Genomic DNA, 13,297 nt, shown 5'->3' with positions numbered 1-13,297 from the left:
TTGAACTGACCGAACTTGTACTCGTACTAATGTTTGTTCTTACTTGATGCATATATGGTTATCATTGTGGTTTGTTCAAGGAAGATGAAGCATATTGAGATGAAACGAAGTAGGTGGTGGTCACTTAGGAACACATTGAGATTCCAAATGATGACTAAGTCAGGATGGAGGCCTTTGAGGTGGCTCCTCGGGTGCTGGAAAGGAGGTTGTTTATGTTAGAGTGGCCTGTCCTTGTCATTGACATTGACATTGACTCTATGAGGAATAGTCAAGTGGCCTGAGGGATCTACCTTCTTATGGATTTGGAGGAGGCCATATCTTATTCTACTGAGGTTCTTCAATGTTAAGCCTACATAAAGGAAATTGAAGTTAGTATGTTTCTTGTTTTCTTGGTGCTGAGATGGTGTGATTCCAGAACAAAGAGAAAAGGAGGAGAAGGGAGAAGAGAGAAAAGAGAGAAGAGAGACAAAATTGAAGATACCCTTTTGAGAGTGGGCCACTTCAATTCCAAGGAAATATCGAAGGGGACCTAGATCCTTCACCTTAAATTTAGTGGCTAAGAAATCTTTTAGTCTCTGAATTTCATTCTTCTAGTCCCTTGTGATCATTATGTCGTCAGCATACACTATAAAGGCTGCAATCTTTACTTCCCCTCTTTTTCACAAATAGAGTATGGCTAGTCTGATATTGTTTGTAGCCAATTTGCTGTATAGCTAGATGAAACTTGCTGAACTAGGCTTTTGGTGACTTCTTTAGTCTGCACACTTTCTATTCTTTGCCTAGGGCACTAAAGCCAAGAGGTTGAACCATGTATACCTCTTCCTCAAGGTCTCAATTCAGAAGGGCATTTTTAATGTCTAACTAATGAAGATTCCAATCAAGATTTGCCGGAAGGGAGAAAAGAACTCTAATGGAATTCATCTTGGCTATTGGGGCAAAGGTCTCTGCATAATCTATACCATATACCTGGGTAAACCCTTTTGCCACCAACCTAGCCTTGTACCTTTCTATCGTGCCATCAGCTTTGTGTTTCATTGTGAACACCCACTTGCACCCTATCGGTTCCTTAGCCTTAGGAAGATTTACTAATTCCCACGTACCATTTTTATGTAGGGCATTTATCTCTTCTTTCATTGCATCTGTCCATTCAGGTACTAAGAGAGTTTCTACCACATATTTTGGGATAGGGACACTGTAAATGGAAGAAATGAAAGCACGAAAGGAGGGTGAGATGTTCTCATAGGTAACAAAATGGGTAATAGGATACTTGGTGGTACAAGACCTAACTCCCTTCCTTTTTGCAATAGGAATGTCAAGGTCATCATCATATGGAATTTCTATGGCAAGAGGGCCAGGAACATCAGTAGGAGGAAGAACCTTAACCTGGTTGGATATGACCTGTCCCCGGTGAATCTGATGATGTTGGCGGTACGGTTTCAAGTTGCTCTACAACTCTCGAATTTAGTTGGCTCTTGCGACGACGAAAAACACAGAATGGAGGAGGGTCAGGCAAAGGAGGAAGAACCTAAACCTGAACTGATTTTTCCTCCACCTTACTCTCCCCTTGAGGAGAAACTGGGAAAAAAGGATCACTTTAAAAGAAAGACATATCCATAGAGACATAGTACTTCTTGGAAATGGGGTCAAAGCATCGATAGCCCTTTTGGGAAGAGGGATAACCCAAGAAAACACAAGAAATGGTACGAGGATCATGTTTTCCGCGAGTAAGAGAAAGGTCCTGGACAAAACAATGACAACCAAACACACGAATAGGAGTAGAGAAGAGTGGAGCCTTGGGAAAAAGAAACTGATGGGGGGCCTTGTACCTTAACAAGTGAGATGGCATACGGTTGATGAGATAGGCAGCATACAACACAACATCCAACTAGAAACGTTTAGGAACATTCATGTGTATAAGTAACCTATGAGCAACTTCAAGGAGAGGATGATTCTTCCTTTCAGCAACAACATTTTGCTGGGGGGTTCTAGTGCAAGATCTACGGTGTATGGATCCGCACAAGGCAAAGAACTCCGTGAGATCACTATAGAAATATTCTTTGGCGTTGTTTGATTGGAAAATTTGGATTTCCATTTGAAACTGAGTGAATATCAAGCATTAGAAATCTTTAATGATTTTTGATACTTCATCCCTGGACTGCATAGGGTACACCCATGTATATCAGGAGTAATCATCAATAAGTGTAATGAAATATCTATAGCCAGACTCGGTTGCCAAAGTAACAAGGCCCCATACATCAGAATACACAATATGGAAAGGAAAATCAAATTTATTATTTCTTGAAGTAGAGTGATTTCTACAATGTTTGCTTAACTGACAAGTTCGACATGTGAAATCTGACACTGACTGATTTAAATAAATACAATAACAAAACTTTCAATGACTCAAAAGATAAATGACCCAAACGACTGTGCCATAAAAAGGACTTGACTCTTATTAGTTAGACTCTTAGACTCAATAGCCGCAAGACAATCTTTATTCTCCAGCATGTAAAGACCATCTACCATATGACCTCTACCAATCGTCTTCCCCGAGGCAAAATCCTGTATCATACAAGAGGAAGGAAAAAATGTTACTGAACAGTTCAGAAAATTTGTTATACTACTAACAGAGAACAAATTTTTGGGTAGTTTAGGAACATGTAGAACATCAGAGAGGGTGAGTCCAAGAGGAAGGGAGATGGTTCCTTGACTAGCTATGGTGGAGAAAGAACCATCAGAAAGTCTCACCTTGTCCTGACTAGAGAATATATGATAAGATTGAAAACAATTAGACTTACCCGTCATATGGTTCGAGGCTCAAGAGTCTATTATCCAAGGGGAGTATGAGGGATGTGAGGACACATGGAAAACTATGGCAGAATTATCGTTACCTGATGTAGATGCAAAGGAAGTCGAGGGTGGAGAAGCAGAATCCATCTGGCGGATTGCCCTCCCATACAACTCTAAATGGTTGCGGAAAGAATTAATGATATCTTCCCTCGGATCAGTCCAAGAAGAACTCACAGTGGTGGTAGATGATTGATGCTCTTGAAAAGCTAAATTTGCTGCATTAAACTCTCTCTGACCTTGTTGTCTTTGCTTCTTATTATGATCTGGCTTTTAACTCATTTTCTGAGCCCACTTTGTCTTTCCGTAAAGCTCCTAACACGGCTCCCAAGTATGCCTAGATTTCTAACAGTGTGTACACCATAACTTATCTTTGTCATTGCCTTTCGTTTGGAAGTCACTCTTCTTGAAGGAATTTCCACTACCCGTAGCAACACTCCCTTTAACTGCTAAAGCCACATGCTCTCCCTCAAGATTATTCATCACATTCTGTCTACTCTCTTCTGACTACACTAGAGCATATACTTCTTGTACGGATGAGAGGTCTTTACCCCCTAATATTTGAACCCTGATAGATTCATATATAGGATTCAACCCTAGGAGAAAGGCAAACACTCTTTGCTGTGAAACCAGAGACTTGTATGCTTTGGCATCTGCATCACACTTCCAGTCTATATTTTGATAGTGATCGAGTTCTTTCAAAATAGAAGTCAAGTCTAAATAGTAACAAGTTGAGGAGGTAGCCTGCAACTGATATATTTTAGCATAATGCCATTGTTCGGAGTATGTAGAATGTGCCTGCTCCCATATCTCAGCTGTTTCTGCTCACATGAAGGTCTTTCTCACTTGTGGTAGCATAGACAATAACAGCCATGACATCACAATGTTGTTTTCCTGGTCCCACCTATCATGTTCCATACCACTAGACTGGGGTTCCCTAATTTTTCCATTGATATATCCTGCTTTTCCCCTTATAGTTATGTAAAGTTTGATTCCCTTTAACCATTCTAGGTAATTAAGGCCATCAAAGGGAATCACAGCCATGGGAAAACTCATGTCAAAACCTCCGCTCATCCCACTCTGACTAGAGGTAACACCAGACATACCAGAATCTTCTAAAGACATAGAAGCTAAATCTGATTAGTCACAAACCAGCTAGAGAACAAGTTTTTTAATTCAATTTAGACCCACTGTACAGTCAAAAACAGGTTGCAGCAATCTGATCAAGTTTCCAGTTCAGCTACACTTCTGGACACAAACACACACAAAAAAAAACTTGTTCTCACTCAAGGAAATCACAGCTAGTCCCACACCATTACTGTTCTAAGATTTCAGCCCTATTGAACCCTTTTAGACTGATCACACACCATTACTGATCACACACCACTTCAGATGTGTAAAAAGTATAAAAAAAAAGATCTACAAAACAACTTTCACACAGTAACTTAGCTTCTATATGAGTAGAAAAAGAAAATAATCTGCTATCACAGCAGTTACAGATCTGTAACCTTGAAGTAATAACACCTTTCTGGGCAAATACTCTCACACATACGATGAGAGAAAATACTCTAACACCAGCCACAGGTCATTAGACCCACATAACCCATACATCTGAGTACAAAAAATGATTAGTTCGATCTACAAATTGAGGAAGAAAAAACTAAAAAAAAAACTCACAACATTTGATTTTTTCCTTTCTGATAGTTTCTTGGCTCATGACCAAGAAAAAGGAATAGTCTTGCAGTGAGCTTCCTCACACGTCCACCAGAGGTATTGTTCTTTGGTTCGACCACCAATAGATAGAAAAGGAAAGAAGCTCTGCTCTGGTCCTAAGATTGGATCTGCCGCTCTAACACCAGGTTTTCTTGGTGCTGAGATGGTGTGATTCCAAAACAGAGAGAAGAGAAGAAAGAGAAGGGAGAAGGGAGAAAAGAGAGAAGAGAGGCAAAATTGAAAGAGGCAAAAGTCGACTGGCAGCGCTAGTTTATTTTGGTATATATACTAGGGCGACCATACATAAAAAATAAAGGATAAATTTACAAAGGTGCCCTTGCGACACTAAACTTAAAATAAAACTAGGTTATTTCAACATTTTCTTTTCACTCACATTGTTTGGTTTGTTTTTCCTTTTTGTCCTAAGTGATCTTCTCTTGTAGGGTATCTTCACTATGAACGTTGTTGGTGACTACCATGCCCATATGTTGATGTAGTTCTGCAAGATTCTAAAGGAGGAGGAGGTCTATATAACCAAGATTGAAAAGCTGAAAGTATGAAGTGAAGGTGGCTGCAAAGAGGGCTTGGGTGGTAGAGGAGAAAGCTTGGGAGGCCAAGCAAAAGGTTGTCGAGCTCGAAGCCCAATTGGCTAAGGAACGTCTTCGTGCTACAACTACATATAAGGAGTCAAAGGACCATTATGATGCCTTGAACAAGTATGGGGTGATGACCTTCGTGAACAGATTGTTGATGTGTAGGTTGAAGGTATTGAGTGTTACCTGGACCTCGGTCTCAAGTTTTCCAAACATAGTGGCCACCCTTGTGAAGTTTCTCGCTGTTGAGGATGGAACAACACTGAGGACTGGTGACGTGCCCCTAATTCAACGTGATTCCTCATTTTTTCTTGTGCTTGTAGTGGGCCTACATTCTACGTACTAAAATTTTGTTGTTTTCTTTTCCCCCTATTTATACTCTGTAGGCCTCATGAGTCTAAGGTCATTATTTATAAAGTAATAGAAGTTTTTGTCTTGAATCGAGCTCTTATGATGACAAATCCCACATGTATAGTTGTTTTCTTAGTTTCTTTATTGTTACGATTATATGATAATTGTTGTGGTTTGTTCGAGGTCGTTACAACTATGCATGGTCGAAGGCCAAGTTGACCTGATTGAGCAGACTTGTTGAAGTGGCCCATTTGGGCCCTTTATGAGTCAATTCAAGTTGATGGACGAGATGACCCAACTCTTTGGTACGACTATATTGGTCTGTTGAGTTGACCTGTGCGAGGTCCTTTCTATTCAAGTTGCTCAATTCATCAGTTGAACTAGCCTTTCTAGGTATGTTGTGCTTATACCAGTGACCAAGTCTTGGCCTATTAGTGTGACTAGTGCATTTGAAAAGTCCATGCTTGGCTGTCATTCTCTTCTGAACTTAACTCGATTAGGTTTTTAGGTGAGCCCTACTTAGTGGTGGCTTGGTTTTCACGACAACTTGGTCGGTAAGACTAAGGGGGCATTCTTTTTTCAGATTTTGAGAGGGGGGAAAGTTGGTCAATGGGATTTTGGTTCCCATTGACCAAGAATCCCATGTTTTTTTTTTTCAGATTTATGTGGGGACCAAGGAAAGTTTATTTTCCTGGGTATCACTTCTCTTAGGTGGGTAAATAACTTTCCCACCTAGGGGGAAAGTTGCCAACACTTGAGTGGGACAAAAATGCCATTTTTAATAATGGATTTTTATGACTAAAATGGTCATTGCCTTATTTACATGAGAAATAAAAGAACATGGGTAAATGCACTTACCCGATAAGTGTTTTCCAGGAAAAACTTACCCAAATAACTGCATTTACCCGGGCAAATAACTTGCTGAAAAGCGAACGGGTCTTAAGGGTGATTGCTCCATTGCTCCGTTGAGTTCCCTCAGTCATTCAATTCCTCTACTAAACTTTTTATTTTGTGGGGCGTATGTTGGTTTATATTAGTAGCTAGTCCTTGGCTTGTCAGCATATGATCAATTAATCTATAGAGTTTGATTTGGTAGCTTTAGTGCTTGTCGTTGTTCTCTGTCGAGTCTAGCTTGGTTAGGTCCTTGGGGGCTCAGGACCCAGTCGTCATGGCTAAAGAGGAAAACGAAAACCGAATTCTATTAAGTCTTAAATTTGAAGGCACGAACAATATTCTAGCACTACTCAGTGTTTGGGGTGATTTTAGCATTATTCAAGCAGAGGTTTCTTCATGCTTTCGAGATGCCAACCTTGACGCTTGTCGTTGGCTTGTTTTTAGGCTTGGGTGCTCATCCCATAGTCCTATCTTTTTTGTGTCATTTATGGGAGACGTGATGACTATGGTATCCTCATTAGATGAGGTACTGATGAATTTCGTTTTTGAGTTCTCTACAGTCCTTGATGTCGTGTCCATGGTATTGGTGGAATCTTCAATACCCATCTTGACCTCCTCAGTTGGATTTGAGCTTGTGAGGCCATTTGTGGAAGGGTTTGTCTTGGAATCCGAATAGGATTTGTCTTCGATAGACATTTATAGGGGTGTAATAGTCACAACTTGGAGCCTTTGGGGGTTCGATGAGGTCGTCGACTAGCTCGGGACCTTTTGTGTCTGCGGAGTCTATTACTGATCGTGTTGGACTTTTGAATGATGGACTCGATTACTTGAGAACCAAAGGTTATGGTTATTGTTGGGCAGCCATGCATTCTGCTTGATTGTTGTTGTAGTCGTATTGAGTGGTTGGGCAGTTAGGGTATCGGTTCTACTACTTGTTCTGATAGCTTGTGCAATGTGTTTGCTCGTCTTGGTGGTCAGATTCCTTGGATACCAGACAACAGTGCAGCAAGGTCATTGATCCGGTGCTAAGAGTTCTCAATTAATTCTTGTGTATTGGGTCAAACCTCTTGATCGAGCTAGTTGTTTAGGATCCAATGGAGGAGGTTAGTGTTAAGGTCGACTTCATACGGGCATGGAGACTTGCTGGGAGAAGGACTTGTTTTGGGAGTTCCCATTTCTCATTCTGTATGAAAATCAGAAATGGGTTTCTTCATTTTATTGATTCATTTCATTCATTGTTGGAAACAATTTTAGAATTGAACTTTAACCTGGACATTGATGCATTCCACTGCTCAATGATTATATTCTTTAATAGTTTCTCCACAACAGTCTATTCATATTATCTAACTTGGGGTGAGCAATATATATAGTTTTTTGGTAATCAAAAATGGGACCCGATAAATCGAAAATTTTAAAATCGAAGTTTTGAATGAAAACACAAATTAACTGAAACTTGAATACTTTCATCAAGATAAAAAGTTATGGGTTCAAGTAACACCCAGATCAGGTAATTCGTCGTGTTTTTTCTTTTGACATTCAAAAGAATGAATTTTAAGGTCCTACCGGGAGTCGAACCCACCCAGGTCGCTGGATTCAAAGTCCAGAGTGCTAACCACTACACCACACCATAGAACCATTGTTTAATTGGGAAGTTCAAAATGCCCATGGTGAAGGTGAGATTTGAACCAATAAGCATTTTATCCGAGAAATTAATTCCAACAACTTGATCCAGATGTAAGGAATGAGACCTAGAAAGATACGACATATGAAGCAGAAAATGGAGACGGATAAATGTAGCATCTATAATATATTTGTATGCACAAGTGGCTTGTTATTGACAATCAATTCTCTCCATTGATGCAAAACAAAATAAACAAAAAACCATGGTTCCAGGTCACGGAAACAGTGTGGACGCCGTTGGTGACTTGTAGAGAAGAAGAAAATAACATGGTTACAGGTCAATTGGAGAAGGAGAGGAAGCTTATCGGAGGTTATTTTCTTGTCACCCATTGAATGCAAGCCGTCGGAGGTCGGTGAAACAGTGAGAATGCCATCGATTACCTGTAGAGAGGAAGAAGATAACATTTGAGATTAAACACAGGGTTCCAGGTCAACCGGAGGATGTTTCACTTCTGGAGGTCGGTGAATCAATGAGGATGCCACCGGTGTCCTTGTGTTATTGGGTGAAAATGGGGGAGAGAGGGAGTTCAAACGAAGGGGAATAGAGGAGATTCGATTGGTTTTGTTTTTTTCCCGCCCAGTTGAACCGGTCTGACAAGACAGACGAATTGCATTTAACGTTACTTTACCTAATAGAATACAGGTGACTCGAAGGGGGGATGTGCATACCTCCTATATCGGAGGGTTCATGCACCCCATGAGAGCCCGAATCTCCTGCCCACGAGAATTCTGCTAACCCATGTTTATCGTAGTCATACATGGAGAATATTTCATTCTCTACATAGCATTATGCAGGGAGAGATGTTCCCAATTCACGGGAATGGTGTATTGTGGGTACGAGATCTGGAGTTGCCCTGTGAGCCCAAGGGTCCACTGAATTCGGACTCCCAAGAATCCCAGCTCAATCCTGTCTATTTACATTATGGGTGAGCCATTGATTTATTTGGTTAAAAATTAGACCAAAGGTTGTGTTTGGTTGTAGTGCAATCTTACTTGTACTAATATAAATGCATGGGAGAACAAATGAAAAGAATGTAGATTTTGATTTAATTTTATTTTAAGTTTTACTTTATTCTCTTTCAGGTCTTATTTTCTTTCATTTATACTGCAATGATAAAATTTGAAGCAAAAATAAATCAGAATTTACATCAAAATCATTGGCATTACCAAAGTTTTGTATCAGTGCAAATTTGTTTGTAGACCAGGTTATTTGTCATATTTCTTCTTTTGACTATCAAAAAAATAAATTTTTAAGGTCCTACCGGGAGTTGAACCCAGGTCGCTGGATTCAAAGTCCAGAGTGCTAACCACTACACCATAGAACCATTTTTTAATTGGGTGTTCGGAATGACAAAAGTAAGATTTGAACCAATAACCATTTTACCTGAAAAGTTAATTCAACTAATTTAGTCCAGATGTAAAGAATGAAATCTACAAAGATACGACATGTAAAGAAAAAAATGGAGACCAACAAAAATAGCATTTATAATATTTGTATGCACGAGTGGCTTGTGGACAACTTGTCTCTCTTGATGCAAAAGAAGCCAAACAAGAAACAATGGCCAAATCTGACTCTAAAATATGATTTTGAGGTGTACACATTATAGATTAGTAGCTTTAGTATCATAGTTTTATTACTTTTACAGTATTTTTGGTTTGTGCAATTGAAATGGAAAAATAGGAATATTTTTTAAAGATTTCTATTTCCCTACATTTTTTTGGGCGAAATGGTGAGACGCGATGAAAAATGTGTTCTCAATTTTTGGGACACGGGGTCTCACTAAATAGGTACGGCTCCACTAAAAAAGAAAACTGAAAAACTTTTATCGAGAAAGGCAACTGAGCATCGTCTTCTTCTCAGATGCCGTCTAATAGTTTACTCACCGGCATCATCAACTAAGCAAAAGTCAGAACTGATCTCAGTGGATCTTTATCTTTCAATGAATGGATACCTTTTGGATGAACAAGTTTACACGCACATAAAAATGTATATCTATCTGCACCACACTAAAAGGAAATGCATTTATGCACTATTTTTCCAATGACTAGTTGACAAGCAAACAAGCAAGAGGGCTTGAGTGCAACCAGAGCTGTATCTTTGCCTACTATAGACCAACTAAGTTTCTCTATAGCAAACCCAAACTAACAATTAAAAATAGACCAACTAAGCCTGGATTGTTAAACCTACCTATTTGGGTCAGCCTCATCCTGACAAGTCATTAAGAATGTTGGTCTCCAGTTCTTACAGGTAGTTGGTATGGCTCTTGGTACTCCAGTTCTTACGGTTTGGAACTGGCCAAACTATTCATGAATTTCATAGAAAATTTACAAGATTTGATAGTGAAATATGGTAAACAGGCTAGAGTGGGCTTTAGCTGAAGCAGATCCCAAGTTGCAACTTGTGAAAATACAACAACTAAGTAAAAGTCAGCAGAACTTATTAATTTATTAAATTCTACCCAAAAAAATCGAAGTATATTAATTTATTAAGAAAATTTCAAATCCCTTGACTAACATGCATTAAAGTGGTCTCAGTGTTTAAGGCTAAAACATGCATTAAAGTTCAGATCAAGGGTATTCATCCATGAATGTGACTCATGCTATTCTATTGATCCAATCTATTCATTAGTCTTTGCAATCAGTAATAGGGGGAGAAAAGAAACGGAAATTCAACAGGTCTACAGGAGTGGTGGGCTCCTAGAGGATTTGCATCAACCAGATATGATTGAGTATTTGTCTATGTATTGATATGATTAAATAATTGTCTTAATGGAAATGGGAAACTTTGGTATTTGTATCAGATTCCATTCCAATAAGTGATTAAGGGAGATTTAGCCTGACCTTGTAACCACTTAACACGTGGTAAAGGCAACAACTCGGTACAACAGCACGCCCAAGATGTGAGCTCCGAAAGGAAGAACCAGCGGTCCGAACTTCCTACAAGGAGCCTGAACTCTCTACAAGGAGCCCGAACTCCCTACAAGGAGCCCGAGCCCTCTACAAGGAGCCCGAACTCTCTACAAGGAGCCCAAACTCCCTACAAGGAGCCCGAGCTCCCTACAAAGAGCCCGGACTCCCCGCAAGGAGCCCTAGCTCTCCCTTAGGCCCCGAGCCTTACGAAACAACCTGAACTGGCCCGTCCCATGGCAGTTCGGGCCACACCTCCATCCGAACTCAAGACTTCACCTCGCACACCACTCCAACACTTCGCCTCAAGGACGTCGAACTGAACAACCGTACCGTACCTGACACTGAAGGAGTTCGTATCCTGAGGCGGCGCACCTGACTGACTTGGGATCTGACGCTTGACAATCGCACTTCAACGGCCACCTGCCACCGCCATCTCCAGTTACAGAGATGGCTCCGACAAAGAGAGCAGTGGCGGTTATGCCCCAACAGAGGTGATGACACCCGAGCTGGCAGAAGCGCAGGGGTAATCATACCCGACCTAACAGAAGCTTAGGAGTGAGTGCGCGAAGTGGTTATAAAAGGCCCTCTTCCCCCCAAGAAGAGGTATGTGAACTTTGCGCCATCTGGTTTTATCTTGCCTTTGAGGAAATACTAACTTGAGCTTCGGAGCATTCTCACCGGGTTCTTCCCCGGAGATTACTCTCTTTCCCCTTCGTTTCAGGCACCTTTTGCTCTAGCCCGAGGCAAGATCCTTGACAGCTAGGACCCTCCGGATTGCGCACCATCAATTGGCGCCGTCTATGGGAAACGCTTCTAAAAGCCTCCCTCTAAAATTCTCATAACCCATTTTTTCCAAAAAACCCCAACACTCATGGCTTCTTCTAGCAATGCCGGACGTGGCACGGAGATGAACACCACCGGGGAACAACTTTAAGTCCCCGTGGTGTGCATCGGACAGTTCACCATCCCCCTTCCGGTGGATGGAATCCCTAGCTTGAATGCGCCACGAACAGTGGTGCCCGTAAATCTCCCCGCCATGAACGTCCCCTTTCCTCTCCCTGTCGAAACAACCTTTGCCGAACCAACTGTTGTCCCCCTGGTGACCAGCCAGAACCAATTGGATGACCTGATGCAATGCATGCGGGCAATGCAAGCCCAAATGCAACAATTCCAGTAGCACCAAGTACTGCACCACATCTCTCAGTATCACTATCAGCAGCAGTTCCCCCAACTGCCTCTGAGCCAACCCCAACTTCCACCTCGGCACCCTGCTCCAAAGCCGGTTAAACCCTCCCCTCAGGGCAGACGCCATCACCGAGGAGAAGCCTCCAAGTCTGAGCTCCCGCTGACAGAGAATCGATTCAGCGTCCTAGCAGCGGACTACCAACAGTCCGGGCCCATTGAGCTCGGCAACACAGAGGTCAGCAGCGCCAGTACCAGGCCCACTCAGCAACGAAGGCGCCGACGAAGTTGCCGAACTGCCACTCGTGTCCTGCCCGAGCTCAGAGGTAAAGAAGAGACAAGCTCGGACGAGGTAAAAGCCGCCCCTATTCTCTCAGTTCCTTCCCCCCTCTCATCTGAACTCCTTGAAGTCCCCATGCCCAGAGACTTCAAGGTCCCCCCTTTGGACAAGTATGATGGGTCCTTCAACCCCAACGACCACGTCGATGCCTTCCAGTCCCAAATGCACTAGCCAGGGCCAGTGAATCGTGCATGTGCATGGCCTTCACCACCACCTTCAGGGGGGTGGCCCGCACTTGGTATAGGAACTTGGCCCCCGGGTCGATAAGAAGCTGGACCCAGTTTGTGCAGGTCTTCACCGCACACTTCGTTACCAGCAAGCGGTGCCCCAGAACCGAGGAAAGCATCTTCGGAGTAGTCTAGAGGGAAGGAGAGTCCATCCGGGGCTACATCAAGCGATTCAATGACGCATGCTTGCAGATACCGCGGCTAGACCCAGCGGTGCAGCTCGCGGCGGCCAAGAGAGGAGTAACACACAAGGAGTTCAAATGGCACATGGTAGCTAGCCAGCCCGCGACCGTAGCCGATTTCCTCAAGCTCGCAGATAAGTTCATGAGAACAGAGGAAGAGATCAACCAAAGGGCCGAAAGCGGGATCGAGAAAAGGAAGAGGGAAGGCGAGCCCTCCAACCCAGCCGACAGAAGAAAAAACCCGGTCCGGGAGACGAAGCCGAGCCAGCCGTTTCGAGCTCCCTTAGCAGCTCGGACGGACTACACACCCTTGAACGCGAGGCGGACCAAGATCTTGATGACGATCAAAGACGCCCCATACGTAAAATGGCCACCTCG

At 42.3% G+C, this 13,297-nt stretch overlaps 2 non-coding genes across 2 annotated transcripts; both read right to left on the bottom strand.

The window, feature by feature from the left end:
* Positions 1-7,952: 7,952 nt before the first annotated feature.
* Positions 7,953-8,033, bottom strand: TRNAQ-UUG (transfer RNA glutamine (anticodon UUG)). Its single transcript has one exon. It is a non-coding gene; the product is annotated as a tRNA-Gln (tRNA).
* A 1,298-nt stretch (positions 8,034-9,331) lies between these two features.
* On the bottom strand, positions 9,332-9,403 carry TRNAQ-UUG (transfer RNA glutamine (anticodon UUG)). The gene has a single exon. It is a non-coding gene; the product is annotated as a tRNA-Gln (tRNA).
* Between the last annotated feature and the right edge of the window lie 3,894 nt (positions 9,404-13,297).

Source organism: Nelumbo nucifera, chromosome 8, assembly GCF_055504915.1.
Source record: "Nelumbo nucifera cultivar China Antique chromosome 8, China Antique-T2T, whole genome shotgun sequence".
NCBI lineage: Eukaryota > Viridiplantae > Streptophyta > Magnoliopsida > Proteales > Nelumbonaceae > Nelumbo > Nelumbo nucifera.
The sequence above is the reverse complement of the archived record's forward strand: the minus strand, read 5'-3'. Positions and strand labels throughout refer to the sequence as shown.